General features: G+C 43.5%; 1 protein-coding gene across 1 annotated transcript in view; it reads right to left on the reverse strand.

Moving 5' to 3' along the window:
• The window catches only part of PTBP2 (polypyrimidine tract binding protein 2), a 154,420-nt gene that overhangs the window by 103,684 nt on the left and 32,117 nt on the right, over positions 1-18,619 (reverse strand). Inside the window, exon 2 of the mRNA XM_058808433.1 lies at positions 7,884-7,986. The gene's annotated coding sequence lies outside the window, so the exon portion shown is untranslated. The remainder of the gene's footprint in view (positions 1-7,883; positions 7,987-18,619) is intronic.

Below are 18,619 nucleotides of genomic sequence, written 5' to 3' on the forward strand. Positions count from 1 at the left end.
TAAATCTTCTTATCAGTGAAGATAATGTCACTTCAGCATACTGCACACTGTAGGAGAATTAAATGGATAAAGTTTATAAAAGGTTTTATGTATCAGACAAAGTATATATAAGACCTGAACATTCTTACTGAAAGCTCCAATAGCTGAATATCAGAAAACTAATAGGGAGAAAGGCATTAGAGAGCTGGCAGAGAGACTAGGCCTGATCTTTGGCACTAGTGCTCATGGAAAATCAATTCAATCTCAGAGGAAAGCAGCCTTGGGCACCAGGGCACCAGGGCTGGGTGTGCACAGCACCAGGGCTGGGTGGGCACAGCACCAGGGCTGGGTGTGCAGGGGCACCAGGGCTGGGTGTGCAGGGGCACCAGGGCTGGGTGTGCACAGCACCAGGGCTGGGTGTGCAGGGGCACCAGGGCTGGGTGGGCACAGCACCAGGGCTGGGTGTGCAGGGGCACCAGGGCTGGGTGTGCACAGCACCAGGGCTGGGTGTGCAGGGGCACCAGGGCTGGGTGTGCACAGCACCAGGGCTGGGTGTGCAGGGGCACCAGGGCTGGGTGGGCACAGCACCAGGGCTGGTGTGCACAGCACCAGGGCTGGGTGTGCAAGGGCACCAGGGCTGGGTGTGCAGGGGCACCAGGGCTGAGTGGGCACAGCACCAGGGCTGGGTGTGCAAGGGCACCAGGGCTGGGTGTGCACAGGCACCAGGGCTGGGTGTGCAAGGGCACCAGGGCTGGGTGTGCACAGCACCAGGGCTGGGTGTGCAGGGGCACCAGGGCTGGGTGTGCCAGGGCACCAGGGCTGGGTGTGCAGGGGCACCAGGGCTGGGTGGGCACAGCACCAGGGCTGGTGTGCACAGCACCAGGGCTGGGTGTGCAAGGGCACCAGGGCTGGGTGTGCAGGGGCACCAGGGCTGGGTGTGCCAGGACACCAGGGCTGGGTGTGCAGGGGCACCAGGGCTGGGTGTGCCAGGGCACCAGGGCTGGGTGTGCACAGCACCAGGGCTGGGTGTGCAGGGGCACCAGGGCTGGGTGTGCACAGCACCAGGGCTGGGTGTGCAAGGGCACCAGGGCTGGGTGTGCACAGCACCAGGGCTGGGTGTGCAGGGGCACCAGGGCTGGGTGTGCCAGGGCACCAGGGCTGGGTGTGCAGGGGCACCAGGGCTGGGTGGGCACAGCACCAGGGCTGGTGTGCACAGCACCAGGGCTGGGTGTGCAAGGGCACCAGGGCTGGGTGTGCAGGGGCACCAGGGCTGGGTGTGCCAGGGCACCAGGGCTGGGTGTGCAGGGGCACCAGGGCTGGGTGTGCCAGGGCACCAGGGCTGGGTGTGCAGGGGCACCAGGGCTGGGTGTGCACAGCACCAGGGCTGGGTGTGCAGGGGCACCAGGGCTGGGTGTGCAGGGGCACCAGGGCTGGGTGTGCCAGGGCACCAGGGCTGGGTGGGCACAGCACCAGGGCTGGGTGTGCCAGGGCACCAGGGCTGGGTGGGCACAGCACCAGGGCTGGGTGTGCAGGGGCACCAGGGCTGGGTGTGCCAGGGCACCAGGGCTGGGTGGGCACAGCACCAGGGCTGGGTGTTCATGGACACCATGCCCAGGGCACATGGCCACGCCAGGCCTGGGTGAACACAGACTGTGCTGCCCTGTCCTTGCTGTGGCCAGGGTGGCTGCAGCCCCTGTGCCTGGGCACGAGGCTCCAGGGAGCCCGGCCAAGGGCACAGCCCAAGCACTGGGAGCTCCAGGCAGAAGGGCTCGATCCTGTCTCGACGTCCCAAGCACGACCACCACATCCAGAGCTGCCCCACGAGCCCTGGGCCACCCCTCCCAGGGCATGGAGCTGCTCAGGAGCCCTGCCTGTGCCAAGGGCAGCCCTCAGGGCTGTCACAGCCTCCTTCGAGCCCTGGGGTGATGCAGCCATGCACTGGAGATGTAACTGCTCCAAACATTCCTTTGATTTGAGGGTTATTTTGCTTTTCCTAATAATTTCTTGATAACAATATAATTGGATGAGTCCTTAAGGCCATTTCATGTACAAGATTTATTGGGAATATTACCTGCATATTTAGAGTTAAGAGGGACAAATATTTTATTTCCTTTTTTTATTGTCCCATTATTTATAGAGTTCTCTTTGAATCTTGTAAATACATTTTTTCATTTCCCTTCAGAGTTTGTCTTTCTCTTTGGCAAACATTGATTTTTTTTTCATGTTTTTTTCCAGTGAACCTTGAAATTAAAATGTCTTTTTTTGTTTAATTTCTTTTTTTGTACACTGGAGTCATTGTCAGCACAGCAAGAGCAAGGTGCTTTGTTAGATTACTGCTGCTTCAAAGCTGCTGAAAGGAAGAGTTGACCACATTTTATTATTTGTATGCAGTTCCTTCATCGGTTGCAATTATTCTCTTTCACAGACAAAGCCAATCCCAAGTTCTCAGCATTTTTAAGGAAGCATTTTAATTTTTTTAGTGTTTGATAATCAACTTTTACTGACTATACCAGTTTCAAGAATTGTAGAAATATTTGTCCTCTTAGTGGACAAATCACATGCACAGAAACAGCTATATACAAATATAGTAAGGTTTACAGGCAGAGAGAGTACATTTTATTGGACCAGCTGATATAGTTGGAGGGAAAAAAAGGAAAAGCTCTCAGTCACACAAGCCCTCTGAAAGCATTTCTATTTTCTCATCTATATCAACTGTTCTAATAAAAAATACTACTTCTCTCTGCAAACCTTTCCTCTCTCCTATCCTTTTACAGCTACAGCAACAGTATTTCTAGAAAAAAAATAATTGTATTTATATAGCAAAGAAACCGTATCACCATTTTTCAAGTGTTTTTCATCAAAACTACTGTCTGTTCCCTTTCCTATAATAGAGATTTTATTTTTAAAGTAGAGTATTTTTAGAAAATAATAATTTTTATGATAATTACTTGGTCATTGTCATTTTATCTGCTGCAGCAGAAAAATTCTCTATTACAGAGTCTTCACAAAGAATGCTTTTATCTTTTGCTAAGTAGCCAGGGCACTGTAGGTTGTGAAATTAAGAGCTTAACTTATAGTAGGGTAAAGTGGTTGGACCTAGGAACACAGATACATTTGTATCCTTGGTCAGCCTGGATGCCATCAGAAAGTTCGGAAATTTTTCAAAATATTCAGCTACAATGAAATCCTCCATAAATTAAACAGGTTTTCTTTAGCTTTGTGACCTAGGGTTATACATTATGCTAAGCAAGTAGAACAGTCTATGTTCAAAGGCTAAAGAGCAGGTAGTAAGTGTTTAAAGCAGCAAGAGTCGTGTTAAAAAAAAGGTATTTAAAAGTAGATTGTTCTAGGCTATAATAAACTATGAATTGTAAAAGGTTAATTGACAAAATGATACTCATTTAACGCCATTTCTGTAATAGCAATCATTGCTGAATTCATAATTCAGGGGTCTTGCTATATTGACAATCACGTTTCCTCAGGAAGACTGCAGTTATTCCCTCGGTCTGTTTAACCTGTGGTAGCTGGTTATGGATTTACAGGCAGACACAGGTACCTGTGCCCACTGTGCTGCTGGTTAGAAAGACAAACAGCATCCTGCAGCCTGGCGCAGCCCAGGAATGCAAGGGAGATTCCTGCCAGGAGCTGACCTTTGCCTGGCTCCCATCCCAACCCTGCGCTGGCGTGGGCCATGGTAATTACCCTCACTGCACATCTGGCATTCAACGAAGGGCAGCCTTGCCTCAAGGTTGCTTTGCTTAGGTTCAAATCCCATTTTTGCAGAGCCTCTGACCTGCAAATCTGATATGTTCTCCTCCAAACTGTATTTTTTATTCAATGAGATACTATGTTAGCAGTGAACAAAACAATAAGATTTTAATAGCAACAAACATTCAGTCAAACTCTTTCCTTGGGCACATTGTCAGAGTGGCAGAGATACCCTCCTCATGACAGAAAAGATTCCTTTATAATTTTTTTTTCCCTAAGATATTATGCCAAATGAGAACTATTTTGTTTGTTTATGTTATCAATTTTGTAAAAAGCAGCAGTTCCTCAACAGAAGGATAAATGGAGTCACTGCAATTGTTGTTTTGCAGAAAGGACTTCCCAGGCACTGGCTGCATCAGCAGCTTTTGTGGGCAGAGTGCAGTGCCACACAATCACTTCTATCCACGCCTGCCACAAGCTGTAGCCAAAAAAATGGCACAGGCTTGCTAAGAAGGGGCTATATAATGTCTCCTTAATTATGATTCATTGCTTCTTTTTTTAACAGTACAAACTTGTCAGCTATAACAAAAGATGTTTAAGAAACAAACCTTGTCAAAATAAATGAATTAAGAGCATTCATGCTTTTCCAGAGTGTGAAGAAGTTTGTAAGGTGATAATGAATTTCGTAATGCATTAGCCACACTTCTTAAATGTGTGTACCACTTACTCCATAACTTGCAAAAGTTTTGTTATTTTCACTGAATCTCCAATTATGGGCACAAATTAGCAAGATTTGATTGTAATTGGACTTTGAGCAATACAGCTATTATTTTGCCAAGTGCAAGGTGTTTTCTCTGTGCAGAAGCCTGTTAAAGTGGCATGGAATCCACATGAAATCCACAGGCATGCTCCCACTGCCTTTGCTGTACTTGGCAGAGCCTTGTGCTGCAGAAGGTGTAGAGCATCTTCTGCCTGCCAGGATCCTGCCAGGGCATGATGGGCTGTCCCCCTGCACTGGCAGGGGAATCCTGCCTCGGGAGCTGGGGTTAGACCCGATCCCAGGTCAGTGCAGGAGTTCATCTAAAGCAGGGCCAGGCCATGACTCAGGCTTAGCTTCCAGTGAACAATTTTGGGTCTGCTTTCCCAAGCCATTGCTTTCTTTACATGTATGGGTGCCCTTCCATAGAGCCAAGAAATTCTGTCCAGGCATGACTGAATGTGGGCCCAGCAGTATCACCAATTCCACCTACACACAGATCTGTGCATGCAGCTCCCTGCTGGCTTTAATCCCTTCCTGAACTGGGCACCAGCACAATCTTCCCATCCCCCTATGAGTCTAACCTTCCAGCTCATTGACTGTTTTCAGAACCAGCTCAGCATCTGCCTAAGATCCATTTCATATCCATGATTTTGTCCCCTCACTGTCACATCCATGAATGTTCACAAGTTTATGGTTCTCTCTATCACTGCATCAATCTCAGTGCTCCTTTCAAATAACAGAGCTGCTGGAGAGAGTCACTGATCTGAGAAATTTTTGTGTGCAATAAATGAGCACCCAGAACTTCCTTCATGTAAAGAAATCTTTGCAGCAGTGACATGGCATAGCTCATTTGGCATTTCATCAGATGAGAACTCATAATAGTTACCACAAAAAACAGATTATGCCGATGACTTCTACTTACCTAAACCAAATACTCTGAAGAACTGCTCAGATTCCTGAAGCCTCCTAAGATTGTGGCATTTGTTTTCCAAAGACCAAAGGCAGCTTCTGCAGACCTCTTGGAGCAGTGACAGTACTGTCACATTTGGCTGCCTGGGGTGGCAGGGCTCACTCTCACCATCCTGCCAGGTGCTGGGAAGAGAGGCTGTCTCCCACCTCACCACAACACCACCTCCCTCCTGCTGCACCTTGCACAGAGACACTAATATCACACTGGATCCAGGCTTCTCCAGCTCCTGGGGACCTCAGCTCACAGTCCCAGCCTAAAAGCTCAGGTTGAGGCCTGCCTTGGTGGCTGAGCACACACTTATTTGAGAGATGCTCTGGAAAACAAAACAAGTTTGCTGTATTCACCATGATAAACCCAACAGAGTTTTTAAGGAGCTGAGCTGTTTTCAATCCAGCTCACACACAGCTACGGACATCTTCAACCCATGTACTTTCTGATTCTGATAGAAATTCTCCCCCCTGCTATTTAGAAACAGACACAGGCACAAGGAGGTCAATACTACTGGGGGTCTGGTTTTAGATTTTTGGCATCAGAAGCATGAATGAACAGGGAAACAAAGACTATAGGAGATGCATGGTGGAGATGTATCAGAGGCACAGAAGAAAAAAGGTTGGACAGATATTCAGGGGAACAGTCTGGGACATTGGCCCTTGCCCTGGCCTCTCAGCGACCCCTGGCAAGATGAAGGAGTACAGCACACACAAGAAGAGTTTTTCCTAGAGCAATACAACTCAGTTATCACTGGAGTGTGTCTGCATCCCAAGGAAATGTACAGAGATTCAGGCTACCCAAAAGGAAGGGAAGTCTGTGTATCTGATGGCTCTTTCACAGCCCCACTGGCTTATTCCTGATGCCTTACTGCAATGTGCCATGCAGATGTGTCTCCCTCGCCTGCAGTGGGACCAAAGCTTGCAGCAGCAAAGGAGAAGCTTGCAGTCCTCAGTTATGGGGGATGATAGGAAGCTATTCCAGAGCTGTGGAATACTGAAATAGCAAAATGCATTTGGAAGCTGCTAACTTATACAGCAACCATTCCTATCCCCACAGCAGCCAAATGGAAGCAAGTGCAAAAGCAGAATCTCACCAATCTTATTCATTCACAGGCAGCAGAAACAAAATCTAAGCTTCAAACTCATGATTAAAACAGGGTTCTAGAGTGGCAAGTAGACCTGAACACTTGTGCCCAGAAAACAGTAGGCTTCAAACAGTTTGAATACCCATCTCTGTGGGAGATCCAATATGCTGCAGAAAGAACTGTTCATGAAAGTCAAAAATAATGCCAGCACTGAAACAGTCCAATCTGCAATAATATTTTCTATTAGATATTTCACTGCAACAGCCAGAATTTTAATGAAGCACATGGCAATTTTTAGTTAACAATGGAAAAGGCATTTCCTAAAGGTGGGACACGCCATACCTGTTGCCTGGCAAACAGCTCACAGGATGCAGTTTACTTCATGGGCAGAGGAAATTGCATCTCCCCAGAGTGGGAGCTCCCCCTTCTGCAGCCTGGCAGGTGCCAGCAGCAAGGACCGGTGGGGAATCAGCCAGGGATGTTCCCTCCATAGCACTCAGAGCAAGCCCCGGTGCAGGCAATGACTGCAAACCCCCGTGGGCTCCATCCCTGGGGATTGCTTGTGCCCCAAGACCAGGACCCACCTCCTGTGTCTGCAGGAGCACAGAGTTTTCCTTCCTGGGCACAGGGAGCATCTCAGCCACAATCTCACTCACTTTTCCAACAAAATATGGTGATCTTCACTAGCAACAGTTGTTTCCAGCTAACCACAACATTCAATGATAATTGTAGGAGTAAACGTTTGTAGGTTAAGGTGCAGTTTGTAAATGCCCGATATTTATAGTTATGGAAAAAATCATGAATTGTCACATTCACCTTAAATTATCCACAGGTATAACTGGAGAAGAGCTTCTTCATGAAAAATTAGGCCATACTGACTCGTACAAACAAATTCAGTAAGCCACAACAAGCTGCTGGAATCTATTTAAAATACTGCTTTGGAAGCACAGCAAAAAATTACTGACTGTTTAGTTACCTTAGGGTCAATTTCCTATCTATCTATCTATCTATCTATCTATCTATCTATCTATCTATCTATCTATCTATCTATCCTGGTGAAATAAGTGCATGTTTTTATTTGCTGATATAGAGATGAGATGTGTTGCTACTGTGGTTCATCCACAAAAAAATCCATTGCTTTTAGTATGAATTAGGTGAATACTGAAGTGTCTCTGCTACTCTCAGAGGAAAATTCTCTTCTAGCTACCTTATAAATAAATGTTAGGTCTGGTATTCAACTTAGCAGAAAAACACAGCACAGAAAAAGAAAAAAAGCAGCTCTCAAACATGTTATTTATACACTTTATATACTGACTACAGGAAGAACTGAAATTATTTTCACTAGCAACATATGTGTAATTTAATATCACCAGTGAAAACTAGGAGCTTACCGGCCAGGATAAACTTCAAGCACTTGTAATTTTTCCAGTTTTGAATACAAAAATGGGAGCTAAGCAGGACTCTCCATCTCTGCAGTGATTATAGCAGTATTTTCTAGAGGAAAGAACAGAAAACCAAACCTGTGTGTGAGGAAAAAATGAACAGAGAGAAAATAAACACTCCCCCACTACCCTACCATCAAACTTCTCTTGAATGGATTCATTGCTCAAGCCAGTTGAGAAGCAAACACCATGTGCATAACACATCTGTCAAGGGTTACAGGATACAGTTCATATTTCTTCACCTGCTCTTACTCTGCATAATGCTGTTCCTGGGATCTCACTCCCATCAGCTCCTTCTCTGCTCTGAACAAGGTCACAATGCTCTGACCTTGTATCCTGCAAAACCAAAAACATCCCCCAGCTTGCTGCTGTAATTTTTCCTTGAAACCTCCAGACTAGGTGAAAGTATTGAGAGTGTGTGACTCCTGATGACCTTTAGAGAAACTTCCCCCACGTTGCTGCCTCATGCACTGAAACCAGAGTCATTCCTCCCACCTGATTGATGTTTCCCACTGCAAGCACCGCAGATGCATCCCAGACTGCTGAAGAAAGGACAAGCCTGAAGAGCACAATAAACTTTCATGACATGGCACACATGGGCTCTTCTCTCTGAGCCTGGCAGGCAGGGTACACAGCATGCCAGTGTCCTCATGTACTTTTGGAAAGCAGTGGAAACAGTAACCCAGCTTTGTTTTCTCTGCATCTCCTGCTCTGAATTTACACCTCAGTGAGAAAGAAACTGAAGGATTTGTGAAGGGGTCCCCTGTTACCATTTCTCCTACAGGTCATGCAGCACCATGGTTTAGATTGAGGGTCATCAGTGCTGCATGGAATCAGACACAAATGCAGGAGCCAGAGGAGAGAGAGGAGAGATCTGCTGCATAGGCCAAGAGATGCTGGAGAGCAGCGCGAAAGGAACAAGGTGATGGTAATTTAGATCATAAATCAGTGACTAACCCAGAACACAGTTCACCTGCTTCCTGTGCCAGCACAGCCGCTCTTTCCTCCCAGGAACAGGGACAGACACTGCTGTCTGCTTCAGCTGTTCCTCGTGGGGCTCTTAAAGGCTGAGTTAATGCTCACTAGTTCATCATACAGCCCTCTACCTTCCTAAAGAGTCATGGGAACCAGTCTGCCAGCAATATGTCTGCATAAAACAAAGTTCAGCACTGCTTGTGGTAATAATTACCCTTGCAATCACACAACAGCACCAAATGCTGGGTAAGTGAAAGGATAATTCCATAAAAGCCTGTGAGGCAAATACATATTTTCTCATTAGCATTTAGCCATTAGTCTCAGATCTTAACAACTCAAGAAGTCAATGCAGATGGACCAGAGTGGTATTAGTGCAGTGACCCTGTGCTGGACAGGGTCTGGCTGCTCGCGGGTCTCAGCATGTCCTGGAGGCAGCCCATCTGGAAAGGTGAGCTGTGCACCCCTGATCCTGGAACAGGCCACTTCTTAGATGCCACCTTTGCCGTGTTACCTGAGAAATGTGGCAACTCAACCCAACGCTCTGTGTGACATAAGCACACTGGGTCAAGTGATAAGCCAGATATTTCAGTCCCAGCGCATCTCCATTAAAAAAAAAATCCTGTTCATGACTTTACATTCATAAATACTCTCACAATGTCAAGGGATGGGGGGTTTTCATCAATTCATTAGATATGCTCCCATGAATTATTTATATTCAGTGCTAAAAATGGTTCCGAAACATTACAAGAATTCAATATCAGTTTTCACAGTGGGATTTCATCATTTTAGCACTGTAGCATAATAGCCTAATGCAATACTAATACTAATACGATATGGTGCTAATAGGGTACAATGAGAGTTCTCTCTAATATGCAAACATTTCCATGTTGCATTATTATTTCTTTTAAGTTAATATGATATGGTGATAATATGATGAAATGAATTAGTTTCATATCATTGTTTGCATGAGTTGTGCATATTAAAAGAATATTTCCCCCCCTCCCTTTGAATTCACTTGGAATGAGCTTGAAAATTTACCCTGTAGTTATTCTTATGCTAATGAGGCTGTTTAGTAGGAAACACTCCCGCTGTTGCTTAGCCAGCTGAAGAAAGAATAGGCTCATATCACCTCTTGCTGGAAAAAGAATTTTCCTGGCCTGTTTTGAAAGCCTCTGTCCTAAATATGTTTGGTTTAACATTTCCCACTGGCTCATAAATTCATTGCATATTTATGCTAAGTTTTCTGGTCAATATTTATCAGGAGCACTTCTGCATAAGTGGACATGTCTCCCAGCTCAGCTGCTGTGAGGGGCAAGGCACAGGGAGCCACAGCCAGCACCTGGGGAGGTGACCACAGAGACAGAGAGAGCCATCACGGTTTGTGTGGCCCTGGATGGGTGTATCCTGGGAAGAGAGAGATGGCAAGGCCACACCCAGGCTCCAGGGCACATCTCAGTACTCTCCTCCAGATCTTGTGACGTTTTGCCAAAGCCTGTGCTCTGTATTCATTGATGCAAGAAACCAAGTTGGTGTAAGGGTTTTTCTTTCTGCTCCACAAAGCAGAGAATCTACCAGCCTTGGAGAGAAATCCTGTCTGCCCTTCCCAGAAATGAGCTTTGTTCCCTGGCACTTCACACTGATGAAAGGACCCCTCCCTCTCCCAGCTCTGGTAGCAGACCCATGGAAACATCCTACAGATGCTCTGGCATTCTGTGTTGGACACAACCTGCAGGGCTTGGAGCAGCCAAGCAGCCCTGTCCTGACCATTTGCCTTTTGTACTACAACACTTAAATGTGCAAACTGGAATGGCTGTAATGGGACTTCATTTGCCCTTTTCAGAGGGACTCACTGGAGTAACTGTGCTCATTAATAAATGGGCACTGAAATTTTGAGGACTTTTGGGGATGTTGTGGGGCTCCAATACAGGATGATATGGGAGGACATTCTTAAGTAATTCAGCTAACATTAGCCTCTGGTTCTTTTCTTCCTGACTTCCCTATGGAGACAGAGGACAACCCACAAAGTGGTCTGAGAACAACATCCTGATCTGCCCAAACCCCAGCTTTAACTTCATGTAGATCCAGTAATTGACTCCAAATCCCAGCACATCCAGCTTGACTGAATCTGAATTCAGACTCTATGACCATTAATTGACACGAAGTTGTGCAAGAAATTCTTACATGTGAAGTTAACAGTACATGTACAGCACAGAAAACATCCCCAAATGTTACAGAGGTTTAAAATGTCATAAATAACATAGTCCAAAGTTTTTTTTAATTATCAGATTTCCAAAGCTATTTTACATAATTCCCCGTATAATCCAATCTTAAACTCAGAAGACACTAATGCAAATGACATTTCCTCTGTTTTGAATAGGGATTATTTTTTAAGAGGATACAGAACCTGGAAGTATTTCAATAGGTCTGATATTTAAAGCATATTTAATGGCATTTATGTTTTAATCTTCTTACCTACTAAACTTTAAAGAGAGCTGCAAGGAATTCAACAGTGAAAAAAATAATTAGACATTAGTTAGTAACATAAAATGCATAGGCAATGGGTCAGTGGATTCATAAGCAGGATGCAAACAGGAATGGCTGTCAGAGCAACACAGCACACCATGCTTTCCACGCTCCAGGAGTCACACTGCTCACATCCTTCCAACATCCTGAAAGTGTCCAACTGCTTATGGACTTTGGCTACACTGGTGGCAAGAGGGTGATCTGCAAGCAATGACCCAAATTCACCTGGCTCTTTATAGATGAGCAGATCAGAGGCATCTTTGCCAGGAAGAGATGACAGAGGCAGATGAATAATTGTCATAACTCATTCTGTGTTTTCTAGCATGAACACAACATAGCACCATCCAAGACCTCTTGCGGGAAGACTACTCAGGTTAAGCAAATCTCACAGAAAATTATACAAAGAAAACCCTTGTTGGTCTTCTGAAGTTTGGAGTTTTAGAAAAGAAGTCTTATTCTGATCATACACATTCAGCCCTGCTGCCTTAGGGCTGTTGCAAGTCTGGTGGCAATGAGTTACACCTTGTGCTAGTGCTTGTCTCCCTAAACTTTACATGTACTCATCTGCTGTTTCAGGCCTGAAAGAGCCTGCAGACAACTGCCTGCTTCTTTTTCTTCTCACACTCTGCCTAACCCCAGGAGCAAGGAGCTACTTTGTTAGGAGTAAAGGTATTAATTAGCAGTGAACCTCTTTGACCCTCATGCTCTTTCACGCAGCTTCATAATGAATTCCAAACAACCCCGAGTTGTAACATGACTACTATTTTCTCATATTAGAGCAGATACTCATTCTCTTGAAATCAGAGGCAGTGGTCTAGCAAACACCTCTTTCCAAGAGGCCCATAGATTGGAGCCTGCTGAAGCTTCCCCTCAGTGTGTATTCCCACCTGAGAGTGACTATGTTTGGCACTCCTGCAGCATTCCTCCAGCTTCCTGACACTGTGCCCCAAGCCAGCTTCAAAAGGCAGCGCTAAAGGAGTAGTGACAAACTGTGAATAAAATCTGTTTACCTTGTTTCCACAAAGAATCCCTTCCACTGGTGAGGTGTTGTTGAATTCTAGAGGCACCAGCCCACAGGTGCTCTGTGCGGTCCCTGCACGCAGGGCACCGTGCCAGTGGCTGGGTGCACGGTGCTGGTGGCAGCGTGTGGCACCAGGGTGGGCACAGCTCCTGGACAGCCTCATCCCTGCACCCAGACACAGAGGCACTCCGGGGCCCTGCTGGTCAGGAGGCCCAGGAAGACCTTCATTGAGTTGCAGCTTTTTAATCTCTGTAGTATCAGTGATAGCTGATTTCAGTTATTAATTTCATTAATTTCAACTGAGCAGGACCCAGCATGGTCATAGTGGGCACCAGCTTTAATCTGTGTCTCTCTTTTTTTAAGACCAAGATTCACATGTGTCTGAGGAGTCACCTCAGGCTGGCCATCACAAAACATACATTAGAAAAGACACATTTCAAATATTTGGATGCATACTTATTTCTACATTGAAAGAACTGATTTTGCAAAACCTCCCTGTGTGGCCCAGACAAATTGATGTGATTACTTTTAGCTATCAGTGGGAACAAAAAAGTCTTATGCAACTTAAGCACAATAAGCCAAGTCATTATTCTACTCTGAAAAATCAAAGATTTCTTGGTGTTACTATTACTATTGCTCTGTTACTTGTGGAAAACAATTCCAACTATCAGGAAATAATTATGAACAAAGTCCAGTTAATTATACAAGACATCTAAGCTGCCCTAATTAAGGATTGGGTCAATACTGTTCACTTGGTAATTTTTTTTTAAATTGTGAATAGATTTAGTAGAAGCCTGGCTGATAAACAAATAATGAGATTGGTGGTCTAGAAGGAATTTGATTAATAAAATTATTCACCAATTATTTATTTCCTCTGGTTTATATCATTCTTTCTTCTACCTTAGAACAGGAATAGAAGGAGAGGGATTGCGCTCATTGGTTTCCATGCCCATGTTCCTTCCTGGCAGAAACACCCTACAATCCTGAGCCTGAGGATTAAAGCTTTATTCATGCAACCATGATAAAATGGGGTAACAATTCAAAGCCACCTAAGTCTCTGATGCAGTTAAATTCAGGGAAGATTCCTGGATCCATAGAAGCCTTATGGATTTTGCTGTAAGTACTCACCTTGCATAAATACAATATTTATGGTATTTGTGTTCAACCACGAAAAAATGGTCAGGGCTGGTAAAAACCAAAACAGACAAGCTATAGATCTGGTTCCACAGTTGATATCTCCCCACCATTTCTTCAGGAGAATTCACATAACTTCTGCTGACCCCAAGGGTTGCGTCCCAAGCCCAGAAACAGGCCACCCGCAGGTGAAATGGAGCCCTGCTGCTGTGGCTGCAGATCAGCCCCTGAAGGTGCCCAGAGCAAGGAGTGGGCATGGGCAGGGCCCTGGGGGAAGGAGAAAGAGCCTCTGGGCTGATTGTCTGGGGCTGAGTCCCAGCAAATCCCTGTGTGCTACCACCACACCAACGATGGATGACTGCAGTTTAAACAGGAAAACAACTTTACAGATGTTTTAAACTACAGTCTGCTAGCCTCGTATTTTAGTATGAAACTGAAGCAATTTACTTCCTTTTTAATGGATTACAGAAGGAGCTCAAGCATAATGCTTCTACTCTTGTATGATCAATACCTTTAACACATTCATAAATTATTAATATTCTGCTCACAAAATTAACCCCCTCTAAGATGCATAATTGTTCATTATTCAAAAGAAAAAAACATTTAAGGAAGTAAAATGTTTCTTTGCATTTTTAGACATTTCTACCAGCTTACAATATAGCAGGAAAATTACACTGTTTATTATTCAATGTAGTATATCAATTCTCTTTTTTTCACTAGTTTTTCTTTCTTCTGTGGCACCATAAAGGGACTTGACATCTGACTGTTTAATCAGTCAAAAGCCCACACCATGAGGACTGTCTCATTACATTCTTCCTAGAAATTAATCTGTTTTTCAGATGGGAAGGCTTTGGGTAAGAGGAAGGGGCTGAGCTGATGTAGGAGTTGGCATCAGGCAATATTACTCAGGATTGGTCCATGCAACATTACATACTACCCCAATGCTGTCACCACAGTGCTCCTGCTGACACCTCTGCACCAATGCTGCTGATAAGTATCCTAAAGAGGACATGCATCTTCCTGTTAATTAATAACATGTGCTGTATTCACTTAGCTGCATTTCATTAGCTGAATTATAAAATTAGAAAATAATCTTCCAAAATGTGTCTCATTTTTAAAATTCGCATCTCATTTTCTGAATGAAGAGGAAATACAGAGATCTCAAATTTCTGCCTAGGGATCACAAAAGTTCAGTACAACTCTGAATCCAATTTTCTTTTTCCAAGTGTTACTCTTTGTGTTCTAATACTCTGAATTAGAATATTTTAGCTAAAATGGATAGTAACTATCAAACTCTAAAGCCTAAAAATGCCTTTAAAAGTTTCAACTAAGGGAGAGCAAATGTGCTCCCACAGAGGGACCAGTGGCTCAGAGCATTGCTTTGTGTCTTGGAGGCTCAAGGAATACTGCAGGCAGTGGAAGGATTACAGAGCTCTCCATCTTTACCTCTCGGGGAGCTACACTCATACCCCATTATCCTTGATTTAATCAAAGTTAATTAGTTTGATAAGTGTATTTTAATCTAAAGAAGACATTAATTATTTGATCAAATATATTCAAGGCAAAATTTTTATTCCTCTGCTTAACAAACATGAGATAGCATGGCTCATTGTTGGTAAAAACAAAACAAATAAAGCTTCACTTGGTGTTTTACTCAGCTGCTCCAGGACTGAGCAGATCCTGGGTGGATACCAGTGTCTGAGATGTGTTTGTAAGCTGTTTGCACTGCATGAGCAGCAACCTCACTTCCACCCTCATCGATATGTTAGCTGCAGCTACCCTCATTGTAAAGTTCAATGGAACTTCCCATTGAAGTTCCATACCCATGGAACTCAGTCTTGGGTATGAAATACAAAATTTCAGCTCTGGAAATAATCCCTCCATCAAGTCCACGCCCATGGCCATTGCTGTGAAGAGAGCTTCCAGCCCATGGGTGTTCCAGTCCAACACACTGATCTGGGGAATTGGGTGGGGTTTGTTTGGGTCTTGCTTGTTTTGTTTTGGTAGTGATTTTTTCAATCAGATGTACCAAAAAGCTTTGAAACCATGAGACCACAGAAGCACTTATGAGACCACAAAAGCACTCCCAGATTTTTGCATTACCAACTATAAGCCAGCCTTAAGGAGATTCTTTGTTTACCTTTAATGGATTCTTTGAGCTTACCCTTATTTGCTTAGTTTGTGCCAATGCTGGGAAATCTTTGAGCAACATCATTTCAAAGGTTCTCCAGCTCCTTACAATAATTTCCTTAAAAAGCATGAATGTATATCTGAAAACAAATGCTGGATTTCAGCAACCTCTTGTGTAGCCTAGGAAAATAGCAGGAAGAATAACATATAATCAACGAGACTGAGGCTCCGACTCAAATATGTTACAACCTTCATCATTACAAATTTCAATAGATATTGGGATGTTACAGTGTTTAAACATATGCATTTCTTTTCTCAAAGTCTAGAGGCAGAATAAATAGCTGCCAACACAGCCAGAAAGTCCCGGCAGGCTTACAAGCAAGGAACTCTTATCACTAGTGTGAATGCTAAGGAAGTAGCTGCCTTTATACAATTAAAGTTCAAGGTTGCATCTATAATAGGCTTTTCAGCTGTATTTGAAAGTAATTTAAACTGTTACTCACCCATAACCTTGTTATAGATTCATGGTGTTGAGTACGTAAAGCAGAACAGACTGAAAGGGTTATAACACATTTACTAAAGGAAGAGAGGTGTGTAGCTAGAGAGAATATTGTGCAGGGAGACTACAGAGGTTTGGAAAAGCTGCTTTTTGTGAGAGTACATTTCTCTTACAGCATCTGAATTATTCTTAGGAGATAATTTTTTTGAGAGGTAGTCATGGTCATTTACCAGTTCTGTAAAGATATTTCTCTGCCATCCAGCCAAGAAATTAAGTAATTTAGATGTGGTTAGTGCTGAAATGGGTCCTTCTGTTTTGATCCAACTCTAGTAAGGATAGGGGAAAGATTTTCCTTCAGTAATTTCCATAGGTTTAGAGAAAAAAAAATTAGAAAGAAAGAAAGAAAGAAAGAAAGAAAGAAAGAAAGAAAGAAAGAAAGAAAGAAAGAAAGAAAGAAAGAAAGAAAGAAAGAAAGAAAGAAAGAAAGAAAGAAAGAAAGAAAGAAAGAAAGAAAGAAAGAAAAACAAACTGTGATTACCAAGTGGTGTTCTCCATAACAGCCTCTGGGGCCAGAAATGCAGCAAATTCTTCCAGGCATCTTCAGGAGCTCCTGTGGAACAGTGATGTGATTGGAGCTGTTTTCACTTTGATTACTGGATGTTGCTCACACTGTTCATCCAATACAAAGAAATGTGGGAGCTCTAAGCATCAAGATCCCACTCAGTTTCAGAAATTACAGAAAAGGAGATAGAAAGCAGCAAAAGCAGAAAGAAAAAAGGAAATGCCAGCAGGCCAGCCTAGTCATTTAGAGTGGCACAAAGAAAACAAGAAAAGAGAAAGAGGGCATTGAATGGGTAATATTATGTAATGGCATTATGTCCAAATATTTGCAATGTTGGCTTCCATGCACATGGCCAAGTCATGTTTCCCATTACAGGATAATGGCAGGGCACAACCCCCTGATTCAGCTGCAGTTCATTCTCTTTTCACCGCAGAAATACTTCTGTGGCAGTTCTGCAAATTCCGCTGTCCAAGTTTTCACACTTCCAGGAGAGGCTGAAATGGCATCCCTTGAAATTTACAAAATGTCATTTAAAAAGTACTCCTCACCCTATGCTGCTCTTTTCATTTAGAGACTCTGAAAAGGGATGAAGATATTTAAATTCCTAAAGGGTTATTCTCATAACATTTTCAAGAAAGTCAAGAATTTCAGAAAACCTGCTACACCTGAGTACACTTTTCACTGTACCTATGACATGGCTTTTAAGCACTTCCAAAGCTCTTGAATACTTTGTTACCTCAGTAAGCCTCCTGTACACCTACCTTTTGAAAATAAGAAGCCAAACCTTTTGAGAGTTAATTCTTGCTAAAGAAGCTTCTGTCACACAAATCCTAGACCTGTCAGATGCAGGTTCACCAAGCAGCCCTTGTGACTGTGTGTAAACAAGTGATACACAACATTATCACCAGGACTTGGTATTTGACTGCAGCCCTTATTGGCCTGTGAATTTCACCACAAAAAACAATTGTTTAGGTTGTTGGTTGTTTTGTTTTTTTTTTTTAATAGATATGTATGAGGTTACAGGTTCCTGGATTCATAAATTGTAAACTATATTAAATACACTGAAAATTGACTGATGATGACTGCTGCTCTTCTAGGCTAATTTTTCTTCTAAACCATGATATGAAAATTCTGGCTAATGTGCTCATGACAAGACTAAACAGGGGTAATAGCAGACTTAATCAAGAAAACAAATGAGATTCATTAAAAGCTGGCACTCAGCAGATAATCTTTGGAGAGTTCTAACCTCAATCTACGTGTCCCCATCAAAAATGAAGAAAAAAAATAAAGAAATTTTCAGTTGATTTTATCTTTGACTGTTGAGCCAATTCAATGGAAATTCATAATGGAAAAACATTAGACATGGTTCTCCTTCCAACTCTTTTTATACTCTATCACAGAAGTCACAGTAAAGCATTAACTAGAATTTTCTTCATGCAGTTGAGAAGACAAATTAGATATAGTTTTCACAACTACTCTAACAGGTAATTTAAGATAATGTTGCAGTGCTAGAACCATTTCATGGCAAATACTGCTAAGAATACACACACACACACACATATATATATATATATATCTCATACACATACATGTCTTCCGTATGTACCTATGATATACAAAGCCTTATACCTGTAGATAAGTTGAGCACAAATACACTCACACACCTGCCCTGCATTGTGCACTTTTACAAGCTGAAAGGCTGGAGATGGAAGCCAAATGATACTCCAAATTTCAGAAATACTCTGTCTACAATGAATGAAGCCAATTCCCTAAATATAACCATCTTCAAATTTCAGTTATAATTCTGCAGTTCAGCCACCCATAAAAAGGAAGAAAACTTA

The sequence above is a fragment of the Ammospiza caudacuta genome, chromosome 7 (assembly GCF_027887145.1).
Source record: "Ammospiza caudacuta isolate bAmmCau1 chromosome 7, bAmmCau1.pri, whole genome shotgun sequence".
Taxonomy (NCBI): domain Eukaryota; kingdom Metazoa; phylum Chordata; class Aves; order Passeriformes; family Passerellidae; genus Ammospiza; species Ammospiza caudacuta.